This window comes from Mus musculus, chromosome 2 (assembly GCF_000001635.26).
Source record: "Mus musculus strain C57BL/6J chromosome 2, GRCm38.p6 C57BL/6J".
NCBI lineage: Eukaryota > Metazoa > Chordata > Mammalia > Rodentia > Muridae > Mus > Mus musculus.
The window spans coordinates 107,772,332-107,785,905 of record NC_000068.7 but is presented as its reverse complement, the minus strand read 5'-3'; the positions used below and the strand labels follow the sequence as shown (position 1 = coordinate 107,785,905).

The following is a 13,574-nucleotide window of genomic DNA, read 5'->3' as shown; positions in this document are numbered from 1 at the left end:
AACCATTCTCACTGCCAAAAACCCATCACCTTGTATTAGAAGGTACTTCACTGCATGTCAGAAAAAGAAATTGCTCTTCTTTAGTTAACTATTTTTAGCACAAACTGACTACCGGGTTTATCTTAAAAGATGCTGGCACTGTTCATGGGGCCTGGATGGCTTTGCAAATATAATATAAATGCTAATTGTGCTGACAGCCCTCAACAAAGCTTTGGCTTTCAGTGTGGTCTAATTGGAAGGCTGACTGGAAGGCCCTGTTTCATGTAAATGTGCAAAGGAGGATTCTTAATAGCGGTCCTAACATCATTCTTCTTGCTAAATTTAACAGGTTTGTTTCTTTAAATAGCTGAGTTGCCTGAAAATTAATTTCCATCATGTTTACTGAAAGCAGAGAACGAGGTTATTAAATATGAAATTCAAATGGACTTTGGATGCTCAGCTATACTGAAATAATTTCTGTAGAAGTGAATTGAAAATTGCATGGAAATTGCTCATGAAAGAGTGACCTCTCAAATTGTAAGAATTTCATAAAACTCAAATAAGCCCAAACAAAAGAGGAATGTTAATATTGAGGTATATGGCATAAAGTGAACACATCTTAGCTGTAATTTTAGCTCATGAAGTAAAAACAGGGCACACAAATAAGGAGAGGAGTGCACTCACCACCATACTCCCTTGCACATTCACAAGCTGGATAAATGGACTAATTAAATATGAGTGGTCTTGTCTTAGTGAGAGATCCCAATTCTTCAAATAAAGTAGAGACTGCTATCAACCTATGGCCTCCACAAGTACATGTGATGCACACATGTTAGCACTCATATGGACATACACATGTGAACACAAATACACACATGTATCACACAGCATATTCACAAAATTAATGACAAATGTTCATTACCTATTAAAATTTTCATAATTGAGAATTTTATACATAAATACAATGAAATGTTATATCTTACCTTCAAGTTGTCCCTATACAACTTCCTCATATCCTCTCAGCAGGCTTCCCCTCTCAATTTCATGTCCTTTTAACTTACTTATTAAGTCTAGTTATTGATGTCCATATGTATATGAACATGAGGCAGTCCACTCAAGCTAATGGTCTCATACTTAAACAAGAATGTTCCTCCTGTCTCCTAGCAACTATTTACTGCCAAAAGCTTTCAGTAAAATGTAGGACATAAAGACCATCCACCTCATCTTTGCTGGAATTTTGGCTGAATTGGGTGTATGCAGGCCTTGTGTAAGTAACCACACTCACTATGAAGTTGTGAGAATGATGACCATCTTATGTGCAGAAGACAGCATTGAACACCACTCTTCTCCATCTTCCAGGTCTCACATTTTTTCTGCCTCTTCTGTGAAGTTCCCTTAGTCTGGGTCCTGGAAGGTTTAATACTGCAGTCAATTTTAGTACCGAGCATCCAGCATTTTATTCTCAGCACACTGAGCATTGAAGCATCACCCCATTAACCATTTCTTACTGCAGAAAGAGGCTTGTCTGAACTGGATTGCAAACAGCAAAGTATATAAAAATAAACATAAATAAGTAGAAAGAAATTTGACAGCATGACCATTTATCAAATTAACAATTGTAGATTTTACCTTAGGGACTATGAAGCCCTGAGCCATGAGCTTTGACCCTATTATGCAGAAAACCTCAAATCCAACCAGAAAGTGAATAGTTATACCAAAAAAGAATTATTATTTTATTTTACTTTAATTTACCTAATATATTAAAACATATAAATGCTGTGTACATTCAAGGATACATTACATTCTTTGAATATTAAACGCCTACAGTATATAATTATGAATCAGGATAAACATGTCAGTCTTTGCAAATTGAATAAGGGTAAAGCTTTCAACATTCTGTTCTTTTGATTTTTTTTATTAGATATTTTCTTTATTTACATTTCAAATGTTATCCCCTTTCCTTATTTCCCCTCGAAAAACCTCCTATTTCATCCCCCCATCCCTGCTCACCAACCCACCCACTCTCGATTCCCTGTCCTGGCATTTCCCTACATTGGGGCATCGAGCATTCACGGGACCAAGATCCTCTCCTTCCATTGATGTCCAAGTCCATCATCTGCTTCATATGTGGCTGGAGCCATGAGTCCCACCATGTGTACTCTTTGGTTGGTGGTTTAGCCCCGGGGGCTCAGGGGGTACTAGTTGGTTCATATTGTTCCTCCTATGGGGCTGCAAACCCCTTCAGCTCCTTAGGTCCTTTCTCTGGCTCCTCAATTGGGGACCCTGTGCTCAGTCCAATGGCTGGCTCTGAGCATCCACCTGTGTCAGGCACTGGCAGAGTCTCTCAAGAGTCAGTTATATCAACATTCTTTCTTCTGGTTTTAAAGAAGTGTACACTGTAGTGTTGTCATCTATATTCTGGTCCTAACTGACTGATACTTTCAAAAGACAAATTTTCTGTATTTCTATCAGCTTAATTAACTACCATTCTACCCTCAATCTTACCAGGTCATTGTGTCAGTTTTAGGTCTGAGATACAGTTTTCATATTCAACATATGAACAAAATCATGTGATACCTATATTTCTGCTTTTTACTTATTCGCTTGGTTAGTACCATGATTGCCAACCATGTTGCTGCAAAGGACAAATTTCACAATTCAATACAATATTGAACATAAAACTCAATAGCATTTTGCTGTTTGTGAAACAGTTTTTAATCCTCTCAGGAGTGGATGGTCACTTATTATTTCTATATGTGGCTATTCTGATCACTGCTTCAATGAATGTGGAGTGTAAATATCTCTTTGGCATACTGATTTTAAAGTGAACATGTCCTTCATCTGCAGATGATGGTGAAAAGCAATTTTGTCACAGTTTTTAACATAGCTATGGAAGTTTTCTTGAGCATTCAGCAACTACCAGTTGCTTTTGTTAATATTAGTTATAGGTCCTTAAAATTACATGTCCTTGAAAATAATGTCTTGCTTGTTTTGAATAATATTCTATCCTTAGACAATTCTTTTATTCTTATTGAATCAGAAAAAATATTATTTATAAATTGACAGCTACTAGTGATGAATATATTTAGCTTACCATGAAGGATATAAGACCAAAAAAAAAAAAAAAAAAACCAACCTCACAAAAATAAAGAAAAAATTCAAGAGAACTCTTCAATATATGAGCCTGCATATTAGTTCTTGTTCTGTCATTTGCTAGCAAATTAATGGCTTTCAGCAAGTGAGCAAGTGAATTATCTCTATAAGCAGTAATTTTCTTAACTCACAAGAAAATAAATAAAAAGAATAGAATATACTAGCAGTCCATTTATAAAGAAGGTTTGTAAGAACATGTGTGATGGCATTCATTTTTTTTTAAAACACAGGAGGGTTTGATAAAGCTGTTTTCTATACACTGTGTATATTTAAATACTTATCTCATTTACTACTTATTATCCTGCTTTCCATTTTTAGTATTTTGTCATTATTACTTTACATATTAAAATTTGCTTTGTTCTATGCTGCATTCAGTAAAATGAATATAACTTTACATTTCAGTCAGCAGATATGGTAAATAAGTTATAAACTTTAAAGCTCTTAGTCCCTCATTCCTTGCCCCAAACTGAGTTCTACTCTCAGTGTTTCTCCTTGGACTTTGCTTCCATGTTCCTCATAGAAAATGCATTTATCTCCTTCATATTCATTCCTAAAAAGCAACAGCTGCTATACCAATTCTCACACAGCAGACCTAGTCCCCTATATGCAATCACACTTCACCTTGAAACAAAATTAATATCTTGCATGCTTGAATTCTCTGTTTCTTAATGCATTTTTCATTTTAGAATCTAGAAAAATGCACCCAAAGCCATGGATCTCAAGGAAAACAGGATCAGTGTCCCGTGGCACTTACAAAAACTTCTAAAAGTGTGTTATTTTCTATGCATAATATCTAAATAAAAGTAAGTACACTTCTGCATCTAATCCTATTTTTTGAAATGAGAATAAATTAAATTAAAGTTTATATAGAAAAGTAAAGAGCCTTAAATCCAAAAACAGTATAAAGACAAAAGAATATTAAAGATAGGCATCCCTTTTGGTAATAATGAAGTAATGTATTTAAATTTAAATTTGCGATAATGGTTCATTAATGGTTTGAAAGTTATATCCCCCCAAGATATAGTAATTATAAATAAAATAGAAAAGTATGCTTAAAATATTGATATATATATCAATATATATATATATATATATATATCATAATATATATATACTAACTACGGGCAATAAATCATACGGGTTAAAATTCACTGGTAAAATTTGTTACAAAAATGCACAGTTAGGAAATAATGATTTTCTTCACATAAGAAGCATAAAAGCACAAATGTGAATTATTCAATATGAAAATATATGTTCAGACCATCAAAAGCCTTATACTTAAGAAACAAATGCTTTATAGTACGTATATGCAAAAGACATGGGCTCTATCAGTACACCTAGAACCTAATCATAAGAAGAGGGTTTTGAAGATACTGTTACTGAGTGAATTGACACATCATAAAATTTAAAGGAAATATTTTTACAGTTAAGTTTATGGTAGATATGATAACTTTTAAAACTTATTTGGAATATTTTCCCCTAATAATCCAGAATCAACAAGTATCCCCCTACAATTGTTATTGGATGGCAATAAGCAATTCAGAGAGGAATAATTCAGCAGAGTGCTGGGGTGGTGAGTATATATCAAACTCATATAGACCAGACCAGGTCATGACAGAAATTTCAAGGAATGCATGGAACACCTACAAAGAAGGAAGGTGGTCTTTAAGATAAATGAAGAAGAGAGAGAGAAAGAAAGATTATTATTTTCAACTGTGAACAAATAAAATTATACGATGGTTCAAAGTCAGTGAATAAAGAAAATGTTTTCTGTAAGACAGATCTGAAGATGATATCTTCAGTCCAGCACAGAGTATAAGAGGAAATGACTGAAAATACTCCTGAGGAACCTGAGGAACAGCATGAGACTGAAGAAATACTGCTGCATGCACTAAAGGAACCCTTGGTGACAGAGAGACAAACTAGACTTTTCTGTAACTGACTAGTCAAATGAACATTATAAAATAAACATATCTCACTAGAAATTAACAAAGAATTTAATAATAATAGTAATAATCTGAGATATCTCTCAATGAAATTTCAGAATCCCAAACCAAATAAGTTATTCTTGAAAGGCCAGAAGATTATCAGCAATGCAAACTCAAAGTGATTACTAGACCTTAAAATGAAAAATAAATTATACAATTTGTTCTTGGAAAAAAATAATTTTCCACCTAGACATTCAATCCAAACCTACTTTTCAAAGTATAGAATGAATAAACACATTTAAAATGAAATCTGAGGGTCTGAGAGTAAACAGAGCAGAGGTGACACAAAAGAAAGAAAATATTTGAGAAGCAATTAGGATGAAGACAGCCAAGAATCAAAACATGTTGGGCTTCTGAGGAAAATCTATATAAATGTTTGCTTAAGGAACTGACACTTTAATAATAGTATTAGTATATTAATATACTATTTAGTTCAATACCTAGAACCCCTTCATTATGGGCACTGATGCAGGGGAATCCCATATTCCAGGCTGGACTGAGTTACATAGCAAGTTGGATACCATTCTTTGCTATTATAAAAATCTTTTTCAAAGAGATAAGAATTATTTCATTAACAGATTAATCGATTCACAATTTCTGTGAAAAGGTAAAGGAAAATATGGTTGACGTCTTTGAAATGCATTTCTTGTTAAAAGGATTATTATTTATGTTTTATTAAGCTAAACATGCACAGAATACTCCTGTGTGTTTGTTATATGTGCATTGCAACTGTTTTGGTTTGCTTCTCTGTTGCCATGATAAAATACTCTTCAAGAGCAGGATGGGAAAGAAAAAAATATCCTTGGCTTATGGTTACAGTTCATCACGGAGGGTAGCTAAGGCAGGAACCAAGAGTCAGTAAATAAAGCAGAGACTGTAGAGGGATATGACTTAGTGAATTCCTCCAAGTGGCTTTCTCACAATGTCATCCCATATAACCCAGGACAACCTGCCAGCACTACCACCCACACTGATGAAAAATCATGAAATTGCTTTGCAGACATATCAATAGGCCAATCTAATGGAGGATTTTGATTGACTGAGCTCTCATTTACATAGGCAAATCCTTCTTTCATCAACTAGATAAAAACTAAGCAGCACAATTTCTAGCCTGCCATAGAAGAAAAACAAAACTTATCAACCACTAATAAATCACAAACAATGAATATGAACCACAAAGTAAATTGGTAATAAATAAGTTCAAATGTGCTTATAAATGGAATAATGTAAATTGAACAATTTTGTTCAATACGAAGATGAATAGATCAGTTGGACTCTAAACAACTATTCTTTGCTATTTTAAAAGTCTCAGTTAAAACAAAAGACTATGAAAAGATTTTTTCAATAATACATTCTGAAAGAAATACAGAATAGCATCATTTTACATGTGTTAGACCCCTTAGCTAATGGGTCTCATAGATCACACCAAACATTATAAGTTACTTTCAAAGTTCTATTTTATTAACTCCCCAAACTTTAAGATCCTATTGCTAAACTTATTTTTGTATATCTACATAAAATAACATGAAGAAATTTGTACTAACCTGCAAATTTTTTCTTTTCTTTTATTGTATATTTTCTTTATTTTCATTTCAAGTGTTATCCCATTTCCCAGTCTCCCCCCACCTCTGCGCCCAAAACACCCTATCCCACCACCCTTCCCCCTGCTTCTGTGAGGGTGCTTCCCCACCCATCCACCCACTCCCACCTCCCTGCCCTGGCATTCCCCTCCACTGAGGCATCGAGCCTTCACAGGACCAAGGGCCTCTCCTCACATTGATGCCCAACAAGGCCATCCTGTGAGACTGGAGCCATCGCCTGCAAATTTAACCAAGCACCTTTTGTTATTTTTAATGCCTGCTTCATAAAAATTCGGGCTCGGCAAGCTCTACTGGAGAAATCACTATTTTGATGAGGCTAAATGAAAATGGTATTACACCAACTCTCAATGACTTATTGTCATAACAATAGATCAGCTCATCTCCAGCTATCATCAGAAAAGTTTCTGTTTTCAATTGATTATGATCGATCCACTAAGTCACAACTCATCCAAAGGCAGAGAACACTAGCCTGTGGAATGTGCAGTTCTAAATGGGAGAACTGTATTATATTCTTTCCTCCTGACAGTCAAGCTTCATTGCAAAATGGGAATAGAAATAAGAGGCAGAGGCAGTGGGTGACTATAGGGAAAAACTGACCTTTTGGATGTAACAGGCCTGGTGCACATATGAAGTCAAAGCAGCTGTGAGTCAGTACACAAGACCAGTACACAAGTTCAAGCCAGAAAATAATCCACTAGCAAAAGAAGGTGGGTATGAAGTAGCAATCTGAAAATCCAACTCAAGTAACTGATAATAGGCCAAAAGTGAATTCAGAAAATCTTACATGAAACAATAAATTCCTAGCTTATACCAGGAAGACAAAAAGTGAATTATAAGGAACAGTATACTACTTTTGACTAAGAATAAGAATACTTTTGATAAGAATATTAAGAAGCATATTCTAAATAATAAAAGTTCTTGCTTGTATACCGTTTAGGATAATAGTTTTTTTCAGGGAGGGGTCACAGGTGTGCCTTGCACACTACTAACAATTCCATGCTTAAAAGGTATGTACACACATGATCTAAGAGACACGGAAGGGGGTGCAAAAGTCTTTCATACTTGCTCTTCAAATATGTGGCAGAATTGATATATGGTCCATGATGTGCAATATATATTTAAATTACAAAATAAAATACATAATAATATAAAATACACCATACTTGTGTTTACACATTAGATGCTAAAAACTGCCCTGTGACAGAGGTAGAAAGGATGAGAAAAGATGGGGGCATAGAGTGATTATTCACCTATGCTTATTTACAATATTTTTCAGCTAACAAATGCACACTCACCTTTAAAATACAGTGAGGGAATGTTATTTTTGTCATTGAATTCTAATATAGAAAAGTAAAATATGCTGGTTATGTGACAGTGCAATTTATTACTTTGATTAAATAAAGAATAAATTACCTGCATTCTCTAAACATTCATATGATATGCTCCTTGTATTTCACATAAATTTGAAAGTAAAAGCTACAAACTCAAATTGATATCCAATCATCATTAGCAAATATTAAATACACTATCTATGTGAGTCTTTCAATAGAAGAAAGAAACTATGTTCTGTGTAGATCAAGGTGAGAATATCAGATACCAGTGAGAACTATCATAGCGCTATATTTCACACTGTAGATAATCTGTCTACCATCTAGGTACATGCTCATCTTCTGAACCTATCCTTCCCTCCTCCTCAGTGCTCTTTCTATGGAGTTGCCCTCCCTTTCAGCTTCTTCAGCCTTTCCCCTAATTAGACCATAGGGGTCCTCAACTTCTGTCCAATGGTTGGGTGTAAGTATATGCCTCTGTAAGTTGCTGATTGGGCCTCTCAGAGGACAGCCATTATAGGTTCCTGTCTGAAAGCACTTCATAGCATCAGGAATAGGGTCAGGTCTTGGTCGCCCCTCCCCCCACATTGGATGGATCCCAAGCTGGGCCAGTCACTAGGCTGCCTTTCCTTCAGTCTCTTCTCTATTTTTGTCCCTGCAGTTCTTTTAGACAGGAACCATTCTGGGTCACAAATTTTGACTGTGGGTTAGTAACCCCACCCCACCCCCACTTGAGGCCCTGCCTATTTACTAGAGGTGGACTCTTCGAGTTCCCTCTACCCACTGCTGGGCATTTAGGCCAGGGTCACCCAGTCACCCCAAAGAGTCTTGAGAATCTCTCACTTCCCAGGTCTCTGGTATTTTCTAGATGGTTCCCCAGCATCTGCTCCCTGCCCCCACCCCCCGCCCCCGGCAGGATATTTCCTTTCATTCTTCTGCTCCTCTGGGCTTTTCTCCTGTCCTCCACCCCATACCTGATCCCCTCTCCTATTCCCCTCCCCCTCTGATCCACCACCCAGGTTCCCCTCTCCCTCTGCCTCCTGTGACTGTGATTATTTTCTTCCCCCTTTCTGCCTGTGATTGAATCATCCTCACTTGGGCCTGTCTGCCTGTTAAACTTCTTGCAGTCTGCCCTAGATATACTGTACTTTTTGGCTAATATCCACTTATTAGTGAGTAAATACCATGCATATCTTTGGGGTCTGGGTTATCTCACTCAGGATGATATTTTCTAGTTCCGTCTATTTGCCTGAAAAATTCATGATGTCCTTATTTTTAATAGCAGAATAGTATTCTATTGTGTAAATGAACCACATTTTCTGCATCCATTCTTCAGTTGGGGGACATTTAGGTTGTTTCTAGCTTCTGGCAATTAAATATAAGGCTGCTATGAACATAATGGAACATGTGTCCTTCTGATATCATGGGGCATCTTTTGGGGTATATGTCCAAGAGTAGTATAGCTGGGTCTTCAGGTAGATCTATTTGCAATTTTCTGAGGAACAATCAGATTGATTTCCAGAGTGGTTAGACCAATTTGCAATCCCACCAGCAATGGAGGAGTATTTCTCTTTCTCACATCCTCATCAGCATGTGCTGTCACTTGAGTTTTTTATATTAGCCATTCTGGCTGGTATAAGGTGAAATCTTGGGGTCATTTTTATTTGCATTTCTCTGATCACTAAGGACTTTGAACATTTCTTTAAGTTCTTCTTGACCATTCAAGATTCTTCTGTTGTGAATTCTGTTTCACTCTGTACAACATTTTTGAATTAGGTTATTTGGTGTTTGGAAGTCAATTTCTTGAGTTCTTTATCTCTATCACATGTGAGGTTAGTGAAAATTATTCTCCCAATGTGTAGGTTACCAATTTGTCCTATTGACAGTGCTTTTTGCCTTCTAGATGCTTTTCAGTTTCAAGAGATAACATTTGTCAGTTGTTGAACTTAGAGCCTGAGCCATTGGCCTTCTGTTCAACAAATTTCTCCCTGTGCCAATGAGTTCTAGGCTCTTTCCTAGTTTCTATTATATTCCTTTCAGTGTATTTGGTTTTATGTTGAGGTCCTTGATACACTTGGACTTGAGCTTTGTGCAAGGTGATAAATATGGATTTATTTTCATTTTTCAACATACAGACTGCTATTTAGACCAACCCCATTTATTGAAGGTGCTTTCATTTATCAACTGTGTGTTTAAGGCTTATTTGTCAAAGATCAGATTAGGTGACCATAAGTGTGCGGGTTTATTTCCGGGTCTTCAATTCTATTCTATTGAATGACCTGTCTGTCTTTGTACCAATACCATGTGGTTTTAATTACTATTGCTCTGTAGTACAGCTTGAAGTCAGGGATGGTGATTCCTCCAGAAGTTCTTTTATTGTTGAGAATTGTTTTGGTTGCCCTGGGGATTTTGTTTTTCAAAATGAAATTGAGAATTTCTCTTTTCATGTCTGAGAAGAAATGTGTTGGAATTTTGATTAGAATTGTGTTAAATCTATAGATTGCTTTCGATAGGATGGTCATTTTTACTATGTTAATCTTTGCATCTTCTGATGTCTTTGATTTCTTTCTGCAGAAACGAAGTTCTTGTCATACAGATCTTTCACTTATTTGGTTAGTGTTCCTCCAAGATATTTCATATTACTTGTAACTATTGTGAAGGTTGTTATTTCCCTATTTTCTTTCTCAGCCTGTTTATCATTTGTATAAAGGAAGGCTACCAATTTGTAAGTTAATTTTTATATCCAGCCATTTTCCTGAAGTTGTTTATCAGCTGTAGAAGTTCTCTGGTAGAATTTTTAGAATTTTTAAGGTTGCTTATGAAGTATATCAGCACAATTAGTGATACCTTGACTTCTTTTCCAGTTTCATATCTTTGGTCTCCATTTGTTTTTGTATTGCTCTTGCTAGAACTTTGATTACTATACTGAATAGATAAGGATACAGTGAGAAACCTTGTCTTGTCCCTGATTTTAGTGGAATTGCTTCAAGTATCACTCCATTTAATTTTGTAATGGCTATTGGTTTGTTGTCTATAGCTTTTATTATATTTACTTATGGGCCTTGAATTTGTGATCTTTCCAATACATTGAACATGAAGAGGTGTTGTCAAATGATTTTTCAGCATCTAGTAAGATGATCATGTGATTTTCCCCTTTGAGTTTGTTTATGTAATGGATTATATGAATAGATATTCTTATATTCAACCATCCCAGCATCCCTGGGATGAAGTCTATTTGATTGTGTTGAATGATAGTTTTGATGTGCTCTTGGATTCAGTTTGTGGGAATTTTATTGTGTACTTTTGCATCAATATTCATAAACAAAATAAGTCTGAAGTTCTGTTTCTTTGTTGGATCTTTGTGTGGTTAAGTATTAGACTCAACAAAGACCCAGGTTAAGTATTTGTGGCTTCACAGAATGAATTAGGTTACTTGTGTTTCTATTTTATGGAATAGTTTGAGGAGTATTGGTATTAGCTTTTCTTTGAAGGTCTACTTGAATTCTGCACTGAAACCCTGGGCCTTTTTAATTAATTAATTAATTAATTAATTAATTAATTAATTTTTGGTAGGAGGTTTTTAATGACTGCTTCCATTTCTTTAGGAGATATGGGATCATTTACCTGCTCTTGATTTAACACTGATATGTGGCATATGTCTAGAAAATCATCCCTTTTATCTAGATTTTCCAGTTTTATTGACTATAGGCTTTTGTAGTAGAATCTGATTTTTTTAATTTCCTCAGTGTCTGTTGTTATGTCTCCCCTTCCATTTCTGATTTTGTTAAATTGGATAATGTCTCTGTGCCCTTTAGTTAGTTTGGATAGGGATTTATCTATCTTGTGAATTTTCTCAAAGAAACAGCTTTTGGTTTTGTTGATTCTTTGTATCATTCTCTATGTTTCTAATTGGTTTATATCCTCCCTGAGTTTATTTCATGTTGTCTACTCCTCTTGGTGTGTTTCTTTTTGTTCTAGAGCTTTCAGGTATGCTGTTAAGTTGCTAGTGTAGAATCTCTCCAATTTCTTTGCCAGGGCACTTAATGCTATGAATTTTCGTGTTAGCACTGCTTTTATTGTGTTGTAATTGTTTGGGTATGCTGTATCTTCATTTTCATTGATTTATAGAAAGTCTTTAATTTCTTTCTTTATTTTTTTCCCTGACTAGGTTATCATTTATTAGAGAGTTGTTCAGTTTCCATGGTCATGTAGAATTTCTGTTGTTTCTCTTTTTATTGAAGCCTAGCCTTAGTCTGTGGTCATCTGATAGGATGCAGGGGATTACTTCAATCTTCTTGTATCTGTTGAGGCTTGTTTTGTGACCAGCTATATGGTCAATTATGGAAAATGTAATATGAGAGTCTGAGAAGAAGGTGTATTCACTTGTTTTAGGATAAAATGTTCTGTATATATCTGTTAAATCTATTTGGTTCATAACTTTTATTAGTTTCACTGTGCTTTTGTTTATTTTCTGTTTCAGTGACTTGTCCATTGGTGAGAGTGGGGAGTTGAAGTCTCCCACTATTACTGTATGAGCTTCAGTGTGTGGTTTGAGAGTTAGTTAGGTTTCTTTAATGAATTTGGGTGCCCTTGCCTTTGGGGCATAGATGTTCAGAATTGAGACTTCAATTTGGTGGATTTTCTTTTGATGAATTTGAATATCCTTCCCCACATCTTTTGATCACTTTTGGTTGAAAATACTTTTCTTATTTTGTAATTGTTATATTTGTATATATTTTGTATAATGTTATATATTCAACAAATGTATGTCTAGTTCCTTTGTCAATGTTTTACAAGTGAGCTATGCTTTGTGTCTTCAGTAAGGTCTTACTTTCAATCACTGCATCCTTGATATTACTTTATCAATCACCAGGTTAGTGTATATGCTGATGTGTGCAGACTGAATGTACGTGAGACAGATAAGCAATCATTCACTGATTTATCAGTTCATCAGAACGTTGTTGAATATATACTCCCCTAGATGTTGAAAGTTTTGTGTAAAAACATTCAAAGATTAGAAGAAATAGTTAAATTCCCATTATAAACTTCATCATAAAAATTGTATCAAGGAAAAGAAAATTAAACCATTAAAAAGCTATAAGTAAAACTATTTACACAGAACATACCAACTATATATTCTTCATTTCCTGCAAATGCTTAAGAAGTTTTTACTACTATCAAATATATCTGACAAAAATATTACAAAATGTTTATGAAACACACTATCTTACTTCATCCATTATGTTGGAGTTAACTGCTGGATATAAACGGTATACTCAATTGTATAATAAATTTTAAATGCAACGAATCATATTGTATAGCTTTTTCTACAGAAAACCTAGAATGTGTTTTAAATAAAACAAAATTAACTTAAAACTTTTGAAAATGTATCATCAATTTCAAGGAATTAATTTTGCATGCCCTGCATAAAGTTTATGTTAAACACTGTGCTTGGATTTTATTAAAACTAGAAGAAATTTTTAATTAAAAATATTCACAGACAAAATACTGGGGCTTTATTTATG

The 13,574-nt window shown here is 34.9% G+C and overlaps 1 long non-coding RNA gene across 1 annotated transcript in view; it reads right to left on the bottom strand.

The window, feature by feature from the left end:
* Gm39903 overlaps positions 1 to 13,574 on the bottom strand; it is a 69,797-nt gene that overhangs the window by 13,422 nt on the left and 42,801 nt on the right. The window contains exon 3 of the long non-coding RNA XR_866637.2: positions 1,265 to 1,386. This is a non-coding gene — a long non-coding RNA (predicted gene, 39903). The remainder of the gene's footprint in view (positions 1 to 1,264; positions 1,387 to 13,574) is intronic.